The 18,179-nt window shown below is 44.6% G+C and overlaps 2 long non-coding RNA genes across 2 annotated transcripts; both read right to left on the bottom strand.

Annotated features, from left to right (window-relative positions):
- Positions 1-1,411: 1,411 nt before the first annotated feature.
- On the bottom strand, positions 1,412-4,138 carry LOC149975909 (uncharacterized). The gene is made up of 4 exons (XR_016487881.1): positions 4,091-4,138; positions 3,876-3,980; positions 3,513-3,553; positions 1,412-3,361 (listed from the first exon to the last, which is right to left on the bottom strand). It is a non-coding gene; the product is annotated as an uncharacterized LOC149975909 (long non-coding RNA).
- Positions 4,139-4,461: 323 nt separating this feature from the next.
- On the bottom strand, positions 4,462-6,226 carry LOC118940102 (uncharacterized). Its single transcript, XR_016487882.1, has 4 exons — positions 6,098-6,226; positions 5,732-5,764; positions 5,176-5,457; positions 4,462-5,011 (listed from the first exon to the last, which is right to left on the bottom strand). It is a non-coding gene; the product is annotated as an uncharacterized LOC118940102 (long non-coding RNA).
- Between the last annotated feature and the right edge of the window lie 11,953 nt (positions 6,227-18,179).

The following is an 18,179-nucleotide window of genomic DNA, read 5'->3' as shown; positions in this document are numbered from 1 at the left end:
TGTAGGTCTGTACAACATAAAAGTATCAGAAGGTTGTGGTAAGAACATCTCATCATGGACAATACAGAACTAAAGGTTGATACAATATGCATCATATTCACAAGGGAATTCTTACCTCTGATAACTGTTTTTCTCTGAAAAAATGATTATGTTCAATATAGCCAACCCTATACAATATCACCAAAAGGAGTGGATCGATTAACCCATGTCAAAGCATTTACATTAATTAATATGACAAGGGAAAATGTTTGCAAAACATTTGGTATGCAGAATCAGAAGTACTCACTGGTCCTCCTGCAGAGACAGACAGCTGTCAGTCCCATCAGGAACACGGAAACTCCAGAAGCCAAACACACTGCTGTCTGCCATAGTTGCACCGCTGTTTGGTGACATGATGGCAACAGGTGAGGTCATCAGCCTTTTATCCTAAAGTAAATACTTAAACGTTAAACAGGTGTCAGAATACCACATTATTATTAGTCTGAGAAAATGTTTCCGTTTTCATGTGTGGGAAAAGACAGTTAGTCAGTTGAACATTTGATATTTAAGTAATTTAGCAGAGGCTCTTATCCAGAGTGACTTACATCCGTTATTTCATCTTAAGATAGCTAGGTGAGATAACAACATATCACAATCGTAGCAACTAGATTTTCCCTCAACAAGGTAGTTATCAGCAAAGTTAGCGCTAGTAGGAAAAGTCAAGTGTATTTTAACTAAAGATGACCAACACACCTGACGTAGGAGAAGAAACATTATGAGATTAAACATTTACATTTGTTTCATATCTAAGAAAAGTATAACAATTTAGAGTGAAAGTACAAACAGCTATGACTAGGTTTATGAGTAAACCAGTTGGAGCTTTAGTGAATTAGAGTGAAATAAAATTAATTAGTAAACTAAGTGATAGTTACTAGTTGGTCTCACTGGGCTGTCAGGGATCAAAGAGAAGTAACATTTAAACCTGCTGGAAAGTAATAAAAGTTCATTCTGTATCTGATTACACAAGAAGAAAGGTATTCATTATTTCTGAGTCAGTAGAACACAACTGATTCAGTGGAAAGATTTCATGTTCACAATTTAATAATGTGGTATATCATTGTTAAAACCTTGACTGAATGTACAATTGGAAAGAGTATTTGAACACCTACCCCAGAAGCCACACCCACTGCTGCCTGCCATACTTGCAAAGCTGTTTGGTGACATTGGGAAGGTCATTAGCTTGTATTCCCAGGGTCAATACACATCTCAAGATTTGATCTCAGAAAATGTGTCATTAAATTGTGAGGTTGCACGTATCAGTTGTCTTAGTTGTGTAAAATAGACAGGCAGGCAGCTAGAGAAGGACACATACCTGGAATGCTTTCTTGACTGTTTGAATTCACAACAATGTCTGTGGAGCTTTGAGTTCATGTACACATGCAAGAGATACTCTTTATTAACATGTAACACACAACACTTATTACAACTTATTACACACTAAACTAAAATCTAGTGGCCATACTTACCTTTACTTGGAGTGTCAGTGGTCAAAATAAAGCTAACTGTCAAACCTGGTGCAAGGAAAGACAATCTAATTATACAAAAATATACACTGCTCAAAAAAATAAAGGGAACACTAAAATAACACATCTTAGATCTGAATGAATGAAATTAAATTAATTAATCTTATTAAATATTAAACAAAATCACACAAAAATGATCAATGGAAATCAAATTTATCAACCCATGGAGGTCTGGATTTGGAGTCACACTCAAAATTAAAGTGGAAAACCACACTACAGGCTGATCCAACTTTGATGTAATGTCCTTAAAACAAGTCAAAATGAGGCTCAGTATTGTGTGTGGCCTCCACGTGCCTGTATGACCTCCCTACAACGCATGGGCATGCTCCCAGACCTGGACTAAAGCATCCGCCAACTCCTGGACAGTCTGTGGTGCAAAGTGGCGTTGGTGGATGGAGCGAGACATGATGTCCCAGATGTGCTCAATTGGATTCAGGTCTGGGGAACAGGCGGGCCAGTCCACAGCATCAATGCCTTCCTCTTGCAGGAACTGCTGACACACTCCAGCCACATGAGGTCTAGCATTGTCTTGCATTAGGAGGAACCCAGGGCCAACCGCACCAGCATATGGCCTCACAAGGGGTCTGAGGATCTCATCTCAGTACCTAATGGCAGTCAGGCTACCTCTGGCGAGCACATGACTGACCCACCTCCAAACCGGTCATGCTGGAGGATGTTGCAGGCAGCAGAAAGTTCTCCACGGCGTCTCCAAACTGTCACGTCTGTCACATGTGCTCAGTGTGAACCTGCTTTCATCTGTGAAGAGCACAGGGCGCCAGTGGCGAATTTGCCAATCTTGGTGTTCTCTGGCAAATGCCAAACGTCCTGCACGGTGTTGGGTTGTAAGCACAACCCCCACCTGTGGACGTCGGGCCCTCATAACACCTTCATGGAGTCTGTTTCTGACCGTTTGAGCAGACACATGCACATTTGTGGCCTGCTGGAGGTCATTTTGTAGGGTTCTGGCAGTGCTCCTCCTGCTCCTCCTTGCTCAAAGGCGGAGGTAGCGGTCCTGCTGCTGGGTTGTTGCCCTCCTACGGCCTCCTCCACGTCTCCTGATGTACTGGCCTGTCTCCTGGTAGCGCCTCCATGCTCTGGACACTACGCTGACAGACATGGCAAACCTTGGCCCATTTTTGGGCCAATAAATTAATTATATCTACCCATTGATTCATCAAGAATATAACTTATAAATGCCTCATGACTACAGCAGCTTAGTTAAAGTGTCGTTCCCAATCAAAACCCCCAAAATATCAGCTTGTTTTACTCCAATGTTGGTACACCGTAAATGTAAACAAACACTATATGGCCTCATAATGCAATAGATTAACTGATGATATTGTGATTTTAAATTGTCTGTATTTATCGATTTTGACTCCGAACACATTTTATTTAAGAAATATTATCCAACCGTTATGGAAGGAGGAATCACACAGAATATACATAAATACAGCATTTACTAGGAGGAAAAAATTTAATTATGCTCCAAACTCCTCCAATACTCCAAAATAAAAATGCTAACACAGTAACAGATATTATGGACAGGCATGTAACATAAGCCAGGTGTCCATATGTAACATATATATTACCTGCTAAGAGACTTATTTACAGTAACTTGAAGAGTGATAATAAAGGACATTATGTGAGAAAGAGGGTATTTGTGTGAGATGTGTGAGACATAGCTACACAAAGCCAGAGGTGTAGTGTCAGTGTGTCTGCAGAAGACTGTGCAACCCATCCGGCTGGGCTGAGGTTGCTGGTCTGTCGGGGATTGAGCTGTATACGTGGTACGTATCAGACTAGAGAAAGGAAACAGTTTAACTTCAGTTTAACTTCAGTCCTTTGAATGCACAGTACTGTAAATGTAATTTATTCTAAATGGATGAAACATCAGTCTGAAACTGATAGTCTATCACAATCATCAAACACATTGGGTGATTCTGAACTTACATTGTTGTTTTCAGGTGACTCTCCATTTTCTTCAACAGGGCCTGTACAACACAGAGGGAGCCTGAGTTAGAGTTTGTGTGTTTTTTTGTGTGTGTGTGTGTGTGTGTGTGTGTGTGTGCGTGTGCGTGTCCGTGTTACTTTGCTGTGTTTAATGTCACTTCGCACTTCTCCTCCTGACTCAAACCACCCTGTAGACGTACAGCTCTGTTCTCACGCTTTCAAGATGCTCTGACTAACACCTTATTTTGTGTTTTAAGTTAGTGCGGGTGACATTGAGAGACAAAGTATAATTGTGCTGAAGGTCCGACATGTATGTCCCAGGTGGGGAAGACAGGGACAGAAGACATTCTGTTACAAACTAACCTGAGGGCAAGAACATGGACGGTACAGTGGTGATGAGAGAATAGATCCCAGCATCCCTTGAATCCAACATGCCTGCACTGCTCACTGCTCCCATCACCAAATCACCTACAACAGTAAATAAATGAAAATGTAATTGGAATATGTGTTTGTACATGTATGTGTGTAGTTGTGTTAGTAGTGTGTGCAGTGTTTGATGTATTTTGTTTGGAACATACATTGTCTGTGATCATCCTGTCTGGCTGTATGTCTGTACAACATAAAAGTATATAAGAAGGTTGTGGTAAGAACATCTCATCATGGACAATACAGAACTAAAGGTTGATACAATTTACATCATATTCATAAGGGAATTCTTACCTAAGAGAATTGGTTTTCCCTGAAAAACAGATTAGGCTAGATTAATTATATTCAATATATCCTACCCTGAACAATATGACCAAAATGAGTTGATAGATATACTGTAGCCTACCCTATACAATATCACGAAAAGGAGTTGAAAGATTAACCCATGTCAAAGGCAATTACATTAATATGAAAAAGGAAAATGTTTGCAAGTTCTTTGTTATGCAGAATCAGAAGTACTCACTGGTCCTCCTGCAGAGATAGCCAGCTGTCAATCCCATCAGGAACATGGCCACTGTCAGAGCAGCTCACAGATTACTGCACCTGCACATAGCCCACATATAATTTAGCCCTATCAACTACCTCTTTCCCAACTGTATTTAATTAATTTATTTATTTTGCTCCTTTGCACCCCATTATTTTTATTTCTACTTTGCACATTCTTCCATTGCAAAACTACCATTCCAGTGTTTTACTTTCTATATTGTATTTACCTTGCCACCAAGGCCTTTTTTTTGCCTTTACCTCCCTTCTCACCTCATTTGCTCACATTGTATATAGACTTGTTTATACTTTATTATTGACTGTATGTTTGTTTTACTCCATGTGTAACTCTGTGTTGTTGTATCTGTCGAACTGCTTTGCTTTATCTTGGCCAGGTCGCAATTGTAAATGAGAACTTGTTCTCAACTTGCCTACCTGGTTAAATAAAGGTAAAATAAAATAAATAAAAAAAAAAACTCCAGAAGCCACACCCACTGCTCCCTGCCATAATTGCACAGCTGTTTCTGTTTCTGAAATACAACAATATCGATCTCATTTTCAGGGATCAGCATAATAAATATGGATTAACTATGTATTATGGTGTTTCATTCTATAGATTTACTATGTTATACTATTATATTATTGTGTATTATATTGAATTATAAGTGTATAATTTTATAAACCACCTACTTACCCTGAACAGTGACTGAGACAGGGTCACTTAAAGGAGATGTGTGAGACCTCCCTACAGCATAGTAACACATCACTTTGACCACATCTGGAAACGTTTGATCTGCCCTCTTGAGCAGCTCTGTTCCTGTGAGTGTCTGAGTACAGGATGAGTCTGGAAAATTCTCCCCCTCCTCTATGTAGAAGTAACAGTGAGACACATGGCGAGTTGTCTCACAACTCAGCTGAACTGACTCTCTCTCTTTGATGACTGCAGGCCTCACTGTCAGACTGGGAGGAGGAAGGTCTGTGAGGTCAGAGGGATGATGTCACTTTTCATTTAATTATGAATTAATTTTCAATGTTTAAGTACTCAAATATATTGTACCTCTTGATATACATTTGAAAAAGAAAAACAATTAAGTCACTTTTTTTGTCTATTAGATGATAACAGTGTATCTACAATTATGTAGTTCAGGTTAACACGATAACTTTGAGTGATTGATTGTAAAATTATTTAGTAAAAATAGTTAGACCAACAAAAAAAATGTGAGTAAATAATTCTAGTTTTAAACACTCACGATGACCTTGGACTTCGATGTATTGGAAGGTGTCTGGAAATAACAAAATAGGTCTTGATCAGGAAAATGTGCCATTCTAAATAATAAATAAACATGAGAAACAGGAACACTTTGCACAAGTTGGTAAAGTATCATATACTACAATGGATCCATGGGCATGTTATCAAGCAGTAGTCATTCTGATCTGAACAAAATATAATGATAGAGAAAAATACATCAATATGATGATCAGTGGAATAAGGCACAATTATTACAGCCATGAGATTCTGAAATATATAAAGAGTTCCTGAAGTAAAATATTAAAAGAGGAGAGAGAATCCTGAAGAACTAACAGATGATGGAACTTGGAATGGAGGAATAACTCACCGAAAAGGAGGATGACCAGAAACAGATGACCAGCCATATCAGGGATGAACAACACCATTTATCAGACATCTACAGACTGTTAGTGTGACTTCACAGAAGATGGTGACTGTGTCAGAGAGGGTTGTTTGAATAGAGAAGTAGATGTGGAGCTTGTTCACAGGAAATCCACAGATAGCAGAAATCAGTCTCATACGGAAAGTGTGGCAAATGTTGCAGAGGAAAGTTCAGAATAATTTATCAGTCATTATTTTTGTTTTCTGTAGCAATTTGCAACGGAAAATGTGAATGAGCATTTCTTCCCCGTTTCAGTCCATTTTTCTTCTGTTTGGTGCCTAATGAACACAACCCAGGAGTTGAAGGCCAACAGACATCACCAATAGTAATCAAATTAGTAAAATACCTGATTCAGAGTATGAGAAGCCCAATACAGGCAGACAGATTCACTTTCTTTGCCGTGTACAAGTTGCATTTGATTTATTGTATGATGTTGAAAATGCAAACCTTTGGATGAAACAAAACACTGACCAGTGGCAGATTTTTTTTATTTATTTACTTATCAATGGCGTTTGTATTTAAGTTATTCTTGATTAAATGTTTTAATCAGTTTGCCTTATTGAATACGTCAGTTTGGGACTGTACTATTTGTATAAGTAAATATTTTCCACTGTACAGTAAAGATTTGCTTGAGTGAACGTGCGCTATTTCCCATGATGCTCCAGTCCTCATACATGAATTGCCTCTGCATCGTGACAGTGTGATGCTGTGTTTGAGAGTGGTGTGTGTCTCCTCACCTATCGTGTCCCCCTAGTAGACAGCCTGTGCAGTGCTATGAGAGAGGTGGTACATTTTTTGGATGTTGCGGGTGAAAATATGTGAGAGGTGTGTGTGTGTGTGTGTGTGTGTGTGTGTGTGTGTGTGTGTGTGTGTGTGTGTGTGTGTGTGTGTGTGTGTGTGTGTGTGTGTGTACTGTAGGTGTGTGTGTGAGCACATGTGTATGTGTAAGATATAAAGAAATAGAGCGAGAGAATCAGAACACTCTGTTGCAGGAAACCCCCTGAGAGAAAAAGAGAGAATGTTCTGTTCAGCATGGATACTGTGTTTTAAAACCTACTATAGGAGGCTGTGTCCACTGCCCCAGACGTTTGCTATTGTATGTGCTGTATCAGAATATTACTATTGAGTGTTGGCCAGCTTGTTTATATTCATTCAATAAAGGTGACTTTCTTTCAGACTTGTATGCGGGCTGGTCTCTATGTATATAGTACTGTATGTCTGGTTATAAACTACACATGAAGAACTGAGAACACATGCATACTTTCACTATGTATCATAGCTATGATACCTCTCCTACACATTATAGTCACCTCTCGTCACCTAAGAAAACTAACCTGCTGGTTGGTTGACCATGCTGTACAAATGTGCATTCATGGTACTGTATATAAAACAATTAAATGATCAGCCTGTGGAATGTAAGTCATTATGTGCTGTGTGACTGAGTTGATACTGCTAATGAACAGTCTCCATTTTACGAATGTACTTCATCTGTATAAATGTACTGTAAATGGACAACAGAAGACACACAAAGACATTTGAAGGATGTTTTTTCTCCCAGAATGAGTAAGATGCTTGTTTGACTTCTTGTCACTGCTAGATGCTGTTTGGTCTCTCCAAGCTCAAGGTTCGTGAGATAACTGTCAGAAGGTGAGTGTATCTGGTGCATGAAGTCAGGCGCAGGAGAGAAAAATGGGTGAGCAACGTACTTTACTCAAAAAAACAAAGGCACAAGGTAAATAAATGCACTTGGCCAATAACCAACGGTAAACATTAGCACCCGTCGGAAAACCAGCCATCATGAATGGTACTGAACATAGAAATAATCACGCACAACAAACATGGGGGAAACAGAGGGTTAAATACATGAACATGTAATTGGATAATGAAAACTAGGTGTGTAGAAAATAAAGACAAAACCAATGGAAAATTAAAGATGGATCAGTGATGGCTAGAAGACCGGTAACGTCGACAACGAACGCCACCCGAACAAGGAGAGGGACATAAACCCTCACGTCCTTAGCTAAAGTGGACCACCAGTTCTTTCCACTAAGACAGTGCACTGTCCGACCGATGCCAAGATGACCAGAGAAGGCCCAATAGATCAACCAGTCTAGGACAGCAGACGGAACGTACAGACGCCCAGCTGGACATTGGAGGGGAGTGGGCTCTGTACGTAACGCCTGCTCGATGTCCGCGTCCAGCTCCCACACTACCGGTGCCACCAGGCAAGAGGCCGGGAGTATGGGAGTGAGATCCATGGGCCGCTCCTCTGTGTCATACATCCGGGACAGAGCGTCTGCCTTCACGTTCTGGGAACCTGGTCTGTAGGATAGGGTGAAAACAAAACGGGTGAAAAACATGGCCCACCTTGCCTGGCAAGGATTCAGTCTCCTCGCCGCCCGGATGTACTCCAGATTGCGGTGGTCAGTCCAGATGAAAAAAGGGTGTTTAGCCCCCTCAAGCCAATGTCTCCACACCTTCAAAGCCTTGACGACAGCCAACCACTCCCGGTCCCCCAAGTCACAGTTTCGCTCCGTCTGGCTGAGCTTCTTTGAGAAGAAGGCACAGGGGCAGAGCTTTGGTGGTGTACCCGAGCGCTGAGAGGGCATGGCTCCTTTCCCAGCCTAGAACACGTCCACCTCCACTATGAATGCCAAAGAGGGATCCGGATGAGCCAGCATGAGAGCCGAGGTAAACAAAGTCCTCAGCTGACCAAAAGCCCTGTCCGCCTCAGCTGACAACTGCAAACGCACTGGTCCCCCCTTCAGCAGAGAGGTAATGGGATCCGCTACCTGACCAAAGCCCCGGATAAACCTCCGGTAGTAGTTGGCAAACCCTAGAAACAGCTGCACTTCCTTTACCATGGTGGGAGTCGGCCAATTATGCACGGCTGAAATGCGGTCACTCTCCATCTCCACCCCTGAAGTGGAAATGCGGTACCCTAGGAAGGAGACAGACTGTTGGAAAAACAGGCATTTCTCAGCCTTGACGTACAGGTCATGCTCCAACAGTCGACCAAGCACCCTGCGCACCAGGGACACATGCTCGGCGCGTGTAGCAGAGTATATAAGAAAGTCGTCGATATACACCATTACACCCTGCCCGTGCAGGTCCCAGAAAAACTTGTCTACAAAGGCCTGGAAGACTAATGGAGCATTCATCAACCCGTACGGCATGACGAGGTACTCATAGTGCCCTGAGGTGATACTAAATGCCATTTTCCACTCATCCCCCTCCCGGATATGCACCAGATTGTAAGCGCTCCTGAGATCCAATTTTGTGAAGAAGCGCGCCCCGTGCATTAACTCAATCGCACTGGTTATGAGAGGTGGGGGTAACTGTACCTCACCGTGATCTGGTTGATGCCTCGATAGTCAATACATGGGTGCAGATCTCCATCCTTCTTCTTCACAAAAAAGGAACCCGAGGAGGCAGGGGAAGTGGAAGGCCAAATGTACCCTGCTCCAGGGATTCAGAGACATATGTTTCCATAGCCGCCGTCTCCTCTTGTGACAGGGGATACACGTGACTCCTGGGAAGTGCAGCGTCTACCAGGAGATTTATCACACAATCCCCGCGTCGATGGGGTTGTAATTGAGTCGCCTTCTTCTTACAGAAGGTGAGTGCCAAATCAGCATATTCAGAGGTGACACGCACGGTGGAGACCTGGTCTGGACTTTCCACCGTTGTCGCACTGACGGAAACCCCTAAACACCTCCCCGAGCACTCTCGTAACCACCCCGTGAGAGCCCTCTGTTTCCACGGAATAGTAGGGTCATGATAGGCCAACCAGGGTATACCAAGCACCATGGGAAATGCAGCAGAATCAAAAATTATTTGTGATCCTCCCGCATCACCATGCCCAGTGGAGCGGTGGCCTACCTAATTAGCCCCGACCCCAATGGTTGACTGTCTAGGGCGTGAACTGGGAAGGGCATATCTACTGGAACAATAGGGATCCCTAAACTATGGGCAAATGATCTGTCAATAAAGTTCCCAGCTGCGCCTGAATCTACGAGTGCATTATGCTGGGAATGCGGGGAAAACTCAGGAAAATTAATATACACAAACATGTGTGCAACAGAGGGCTCTGGGTGAGCCTGGTGCCGACTCACCTGGGGTGACACAAGAGCGCCCTGCCTGTTGCCTCGACTCCCAGAGGAACCTCTCCAGCACCGACCGGCAGTGTGCCCTCTGCGGGTGAGAGTGGTGTCCCTGCAAGCCAACTCCCGACGTCCTCGCTCAAACTACAACGGTAGTGATCGATCAGGGCCCTGTTGTTCCATCACGCTCTGGCGGCCAGGGTCCGAAAGTCCAGAGAGAACTCCTGTGCGCTCCTCGTCAAAACGTGTATTTTTATCCTCAACATTTTTTGTTATATATATATATATCCGTCCGTCCGTCCGTCCGTCCGTCCATCTGTCTGTCTGAGTGGGACCCAGTCTGTCCAACCCAGTCTAACTTCACAACACCTATGTGTCTGCTGGACGACTCCTCCTCCCCAGAGTCACTCTCAAAGAGCTGCAGCTGCCCCTCTTCACATGATGGCTCTTCAGTCACCTGTAAAAACACACACAATAGTACAATCAGCAGTACGGCCGTTGCTGTCCGCTTACAGTGATTGTCGATTGAACACTAACCAGTAACTCATCTATAAATGTATCCCGGTTGGAAGATTCCTGGAATCAGGAAGGAATAAGCAGTTCTGGAAAACCTGGGAGTTACTGCAATTTTGCAAACCTAAAGAGGACTCTCCAAATAAAGTTGGACTGACAGAAGTGGGTTGTACCTCAACTATCAATCTCCACGTCTGGCCCTCCCACCTGCTCCATCCCTCCTCTTCCTCCCCCCACTCTGTGTTCTCATCCTCAGTAAAACATTAAAGGCCCCATTGAAGTGTGGATTGTTTGGTGTTAACAAAAGGTCGGTAGGCAGTCAGTGTATTTCTGCATCATGGAATGGCTGTGCTCCTCCAATAGCAACTGAATCACCTACAGACGAGAGGGGGAAAGAGAGAGAGAGAGTTATCAGTCAGCAAAAAATATATATCACAGCACACTGCTAACACAGAGAGAGAACAGAACAGAACAGAACAGAAGAGAAAAAATAAGAAAAGTAAGAGAAAGAGAAATAGAAATAGAAAAGGAAGGAAGTTGTTTCAAAATGTCTCATCAGAGCTTTGGTAGTCATGGATGACAGTGTTATAGGCTGGCCGAAAAGTTCAGCAGGAAGTGAAGAGAGTTGAAAGGAATTCGTATAAGTCAAATGTTATGTAAGGGATAATCAACGAGGGGCTGTGCATTCTATGTCAAATAATGAACGACGTGGAATGTGTGTTCCACGACGCTCCGGCTATAGATTTGTAGTGATCCCTTACAAAAAATGATTACAGTTTTAAAACTGCAGTAAAAGTGCAGTAACTGTAGTCAACAGAGGTATTTTGCATGCAGTAAAGGCAGAATAACTGCAGTTGAACAGCAGTTATACTATTGTGACCATATTCCCCATTTTCCGTGGACAGTCCCCATTTTTGGTGGCTGGTGCTGTCCCCGGAAACTGTGCGTTAAAAACAGACCGAAAAGTGAAATTTTTTACTTGGCAAGAAAGACCGGGCAGCAGAGCCTACCGATTGACGTCTCAATCGCTTTGTGCTTGTTTAGGCCAACAGAGGGGGCTGCTTCATTCAGCTTCATTCACTCTTCTTCTTCTACTAACTACTTGCTTGCGATAGTTTTAGAGAAAACGTCTGTGGAAAACTCAGCTAGAAGCTAGCAAGTATCAAGTGATTCCACAACATCACCACAAATGTCTTTTCAAGCCAGGTAAGTTACAATCGTTTGAGATACTAGCTAGTGATGTTTTAATGTCACAATTTATTATGTCAATAGATGATCTGCTCTATAAGGTTTTAAATAGGTCATGCTAGCTAACGTTAGTTATGTAGACTAAGTTAGCTAGCTAAGTTAGCTAGCTACTGTTATGGTAGCTAGGTTAAAAAAACGTGCTAAAAAACGGGCTATTTTGAAAATATGATTATATTAAATGAATGCACAATTAATTCTGAGAATATTTTTGTAGATTACAATTTTAATGGTTTGGCATTATAAGTAGTGTGAAAATATATTTAGAAATGTTCATGGATAACATTAGCAGTGGAGAGGAAGGAGAGGAGGAAGACTGGATAGGAAGAAGAGTGAAGGAGACATAAGAGGAAAGGTAAAGATATGATTACAGAGCCAATATATTATCCCAAACAATGTTTTTGAGATAATATACAAAAATGAGGCAAGCAATGGGAATCTGTTAACCAAAGTATTTGATCTAATAGTATGCTATTTATTAATACAGATTGGAGAGGAAGGAGAAGTAAAAATTAAGGGAGTAAAAAGAGTGAAACAAGGAGAGTGTAGAAGAGTGAGGTGGAAAGGTGGAAAGAGAAGGAAAGGAAGACAAGTAAAGAAAAGAGGAGGAGAAAGATTGGAGGAGAAGAAAAAGTTAATTAAGAGAGTAAGAAGAGTGACACAAGGAGAGTGAAGAACAGACAGAGGAGATACAATTAATATTTCCAAGAAACGGAAATGCACTTTTAATGAAAAACATGATGAGAGAATTACCATTTAGAGGCTCAGGTCAAGATGCACCCTTTGTAATGCCTCTCTTTCAATTGGCAGCCGGAGAAGGACGGCAGTGGTAGAACATCAGCAGACGAAAAAGCATAAAGCCTCTCTGATTGCTCGTGTTGGTATGCCCTCTGTCAAGAAGGTAGAGCCTTCCCAAGAAGAATATCGTTTAGCTGTGCAGGAGGGTGTCTTTGCATACCACACTATGCGACACAATCATAGTTACAGATCTATGGACTGCACAGCACAACTGACACGGAAGCTTTATGAGCCAAAGTTTACATGTGCTAGAACAAAATGTGACGCCATAGTGAGTAACGTGTTAGCAACATGGGCAACTACTTTGGAAACACAGGACCTAGACCAGGTTGAATTTGTGTCCCTGTCCATTGATGCGTTCAATCTTGGACATGTAAAGCTGCTGCCAATAGTAGTCAGATATTGTAAGAGATATGGTGTCAAAACATCTGTGGAAACAAAACTGCTTGATTTTGTTGAATTGAAAGGAGAAACAGCAGAGGAAATTGCAGCTGAGGTCCTGGTGGTCATCCAAAAATGTAACCTGGAAAACTTTCTCTGCCGACAACAAATACCAACTTTGGAGGACTGAATAGGCTGGGGAGGGTCAATGTCCATACCAAAGTTAAAAATGCTCTGCAGCGGGAGGTGATTGGCTTAGGTTGTCCTGCCCACATCATTCATAACACGGCCAGAACAGCTTTGGATGTGATGTTGAGTACCTGCTCACAAAGATATTCGGATATGTTCATATTTTCACCGTCAGAGTAGAAAGACCGAAGGGCTATTGTGAGTTTGTTGACCAGGAGTACCATAACATTTTAGGACACAGCAATGTTCGCTGGCTGTCCATGCTCCCTGCTCTAGAAAGAGTGCTGAAAATGTATGTGCCTTTGAAATCCTTTTTTATTTCTGAAGACAAATGCCCTGTTGTCCTGTGTACAATGTTCGAAGATCCACTGACTGATCTTTGGCTGGCCTTTGTCCATGGAAACTTGACCGTATTCAGTGACACGATCAAGATGCTTGGAGGCCAGGACCACTGTGCTGTGGAGTCCGCACAGAAACATTGAGGCAAAATTGACTGCAAGACGTGATGACAACTTCATTCCAGTTTTGGTCAGAGGACTTCTGAGAGAGCTGGAGCCATGTCTAAAGAGAGCTTTCTCAAAACATCCCAATCATTCTACACACTGCCTGTGTTTGCAACTATGCCTGTGTTTGCAAGCATGGGGAAAGCACACAGATAATCTAAAAGATTTACATTGTCTCCTTTTAAAAAGGCAACCTCTGCGTGAAGAGATCCAGAAGGCAGCAGGCACACTGCAGGATAAAATGCCCCAATGTGACCATCAATGAGGATTCATTGTGTGACGAGGTTACTGGCCTGCAAGAGTTCCTAAAGGGGGGGTCGCTTGATGAATGGAAAACATCTGAGACAATGCTTAGTCAAAGATGGAGCACGGTGGTTACCCACTTAAAAGAGAATCACATCCCACACACTAACCTGGCTAGATTAGCATCTGTTGTCATGTGCTTACCTGGAAGTAATGCACCAGTCGAGAGAGTGTTCTCCCAAATGAATGATCTATGGACAGCAGCAAGAAATAGGTTCACTGTTCCTACCATCAAGGCCATGCTTATTGTGAAGACAAACTTCAACCTCCTGCTAGGAGTTCATGGAGAAGCTGGCCAAAGACATTATTCTGAGAAAAATACAGATTAGGTTGGTATAAGTATATTATCTAGTTACTAATCTCATCAGCATCTTATTTCTTTATTATGTTGTTAAGTATTTCACATATACTATTGTCTGTTTTTTCAATTTTGCTCATGTTCTCTTCTGCTCTTATTCTACCAGGACCACAGAATGGCTGTTCAGATCGGACAGTTCTGTCTTGTCTATAGTGTTTCTGTAGTATAGTTTTTTTCTCTGCCTATCAGAATGTGCCTGCTAGACTCAATACATGAAACCGGAATTGTCCCCCTTTAGATAATAACATTATATATTTTAATTATGTCACGAACCTCGCCGAAGATGGTGCCTCTTCCTGTTCGGGCGGTGCTCGGCGGTCGTCGTCGCCGGCCTATTAGCTGCCATGGATTCCCTTTCCGTTTGTTTTGGGTTATTGGGTAATTGGGTACACCTGTTTAGTATTAGGTTTTGTTTGTAGGGTATTTAAGGGCACTAGGCCCGCTGGGTATTTGTGCGGGCTTGTCATTGTTACTCTGTGTTTGATGGTGTGATTTATTTTTGTGTATTTATTCTCCGGACTATTTTGTCCTGTTTTTGGACTGGCAACATATATACGCCCTGTGTGTTGGCGTGACTGTTTTGTTGTGCTGGGGAATAAATTGGAAGAAACGACTGAACCTTGCTCTCTGCGCCTGATTCCACCCACCACACCTAGTTGTCCGTAACAGAAGCCCGCACCACAGAAATGGAGTCAGCAGGAGCAGCGACCACCCCTCTCCCCACTATGGAGGAGCGCGTCCATCACCATACAGCGGTTCTCCATCGGATTGGTACCGCGATGGACCAGATGATGGAGAGGATGGAACGATGGGAGAGGAGTGGTCTACCGACGTCTACCCCAGCTCCACCACTGCCGACACCACCTATTTCGTCCTCTGGGTCCGGCGCACTGCGTCTCTCCCCCCCGAGGGAGTACGATGGAGCAGCGGCTGGGTGCCAGGGATTTTTGCTCCAGCTAGAGCTCTACCTGGCTACCGTGCGTCCGGCTCCCTTGGGTGAGGAGAGGGTGAGCCTCCTCGTCTCTTGTTTAACGGGCAGGGCCCTGGACTGGGCTAACGCGGTCTGGAACAGTCCAGATTCGGCTCGGGACAACTACCTGGAGTTCACCCGCCGTTTCCGAGCAGTGTTCGATCATCCACCAGAGGGTAAAGCGGCGGGTGAGCGACTGTTCCACCTCAGACAGGAGACGAGGAGCGCGCAGGACTTCGCGTTGGAGTTTAGGACCCTAGCTGCTGGTGCTGGGTGGAATGACAGGGCCCTGATGGACCATTACCGGTGTAGTCTCCGGGAGGACGTCCGCCGGGAGCTAGCTTGCAGGGACACAACTCTCTCCCTGGATGAACTAATAGACATGTCTATTCGATTGGACAACCTGCTAGCTGCCCGCGAGCGTTCAGAAGGGGTCCTGTTAATTCCACCTTCCAGCTCTCCCACTCCGATGGAGTTGGGAGGAGCTGCATCTAGGGGGATCAGAGGGGGCTCCTCCTGCTCCTAATGTGGACGGAGAGGACACACTTCGGACCGGTGTTGGAGGAGTCCCTCTGGGAGTCGAGATGGTCGGCGGAACACTCCTCGGCCACCCCAGGTGAGTAAGCACCAAACTCATCCAGAGCTCCCTGTTGGTCACATGTTTTTGTTAATTTTTTTCCCTGTGTTTTTCCCCTCTCTTCAGCATAAGGTGCTAGTCGATTCAGGCGCAGCTGGGAATTTTATGGATCGTGGACTCGCCCGTAAATTGGGTATTCCGTTAGTGCAGATAGACCCACCTGTCCCCGTGCACTCCTTAGATAGCCGACCGCTAGGGTCAGGGCTGGTCAGGGAGGCCACGATTCCGCTGGACATGGTAACGCAGGGGAATCATAGGGAGAGGATCAGTTTCTACCTTATTGATTCACCTGGGTTTCCGGTGGTGTTGGGGGTTCCCTGGCTGGGTATTCACAATCCCCTTATTTCATGGAAACAGGGGGCTCTTAAGGGGTGGTCAGACGAGTGTTCAGAGAGGTGTATAGGAGTTTCCATCGGTGCCACGACGGTGGAGAGTCCAGACCAGGTTTCCACCGTGCGCATTCCCCCAGAATATGCCGATTTGGCTATCGCTTTTCGTAAGAAGAAATCGACTAAATTACCACCCCATCGACGGTGGGATTGCGTGATAAACCTCCTGGAGAACGCTGCACTTCCCCGGAGTCATGTGTACCCACTGTCACAGGAGGAGACGCTGGCTATGGAAACATATGTCACGGAAGCTCTGAGACAGGGGTACATTCGGCCCTCCATGTCACCCGTCTCCTCAAGTTTCTTTTTTGTGAGGAAAAAGGAGGGAGGTCTGCGTCCGTCCATTGATTAACGAAGTCTCAATTCGATCACAGTGGGTTTTAGTTATCCGCTACCTCTCATCACTACGGCGGTGGAATCATTCCACGGAGCGCGTTTCTTCACAAAACTGGACCTCAGGAGCGCGTATAATCTGGTGCGTATTCGGGGAGGAGACGAGTGGAAAACAGCGTTTAGTACCACATCAGGCCACTATGAGTACCTCGTCATGCCGTATGGGTTGAAGAATGCTCCAGCCGTCTTCCAATCCTTTGTAGATGAGATTCTCAGGGACTTGCACGGGCAGGGTGTGGTGGTCTATATTGATGACATCTTGATTTATTCTACCACACGCGCCGCGCATGTTTCCCTGGTGCGCAGGGTTCTTGGGCGACTGCTGGAGCATGACCTATACGTTAAGGCTGAGAAATGTGTGTTCTCCAAACCAGTCGTTTCCTTCCTGGGTTATCGCATTTCCAGCTCGGGGATGATGATGGAGTGTGACCGCGTTAACGCCGTGCGTAATTGGCCGACTCCGACCACGGTAAAGGAGGTGCAGCGGTTTTTAGGGTTTGCCAATTACTACCGGAGGTTTATCCGGGGTTTTGGCCAAGTAGCGGCGCCCATTACCTCACTGCTGAAGGGGGGCCCGGTGCGTTTGCGGTGGTCAGCAGAGGCTGATGGAGCCTTCAACCAGTTGAAGGCACTGTTCACTGGGGCTCCCGTGTTGGCGCATCCGGACCCTTCGTTAGAATTCATAGTGGAGGTGGATGCGTCTGAGGCTGGGGTTGGAGCCGTGCTGTCTCAGCGCTCGGACACGCCACCGAAGCTCCGTCCCTGCGCTTTCTTTTCTAAGAAGCTGGGTCCGGCGGAGCGGAACTATGATGTGGGGGACCGGGAGTTACTAGCTATGGTAAAGGCCCTGAAGGTGTGGAGACACTGGCTAGAGGGGGCTAAACACCCTTTCCTCATCTGGACTGACCACCGTAATCTGGAGTATATTCGAGCAGCGAGGAGACTGAATCCGCGTCAGGCTAGGTGGGCCATGTTCTTTACACGTTTTAGATTTACGATCTCTTACAGACCAGGTTCCCTCAACACTAAGGCCGACGCGCTGTCCCGTCTCTATGACACAGAGGACCGGTCCATCGAACCCACTCCCATCCTTCCAGCCTCTCGGCTGGTGGCCCCAGTGGTATGGGAGATGGACGCGGACATCGAGCGGGCGTTGAGGGTTGAACCTGCGCCTGCACAGTGTCCAACTGGTAAAAGTTACGTACCGCTTGGTGTCCGTGATAAGTTGATTCGGTGGGCTCACACA

The sequence above is a fragment of the Oncorhynchus mykiss genome, chromosome 17, assembly GCF_057628025.1.
Source record: "Oncorhynchus mykiss isolate SJ-2025 chromosome 17, ASM5762802v1, whole genome shotgun sequence".
NCBI classification, from domain to species: Eukaryota; Metazoa; Chordata; class Actinopteri; order Salmoniformes; family Salmonidae; genus Oncorhynchus; species Oncorhynchus mykiss.
This window is presented reverse-complemented; position numbering and strand designations above follow the sequence as displayed.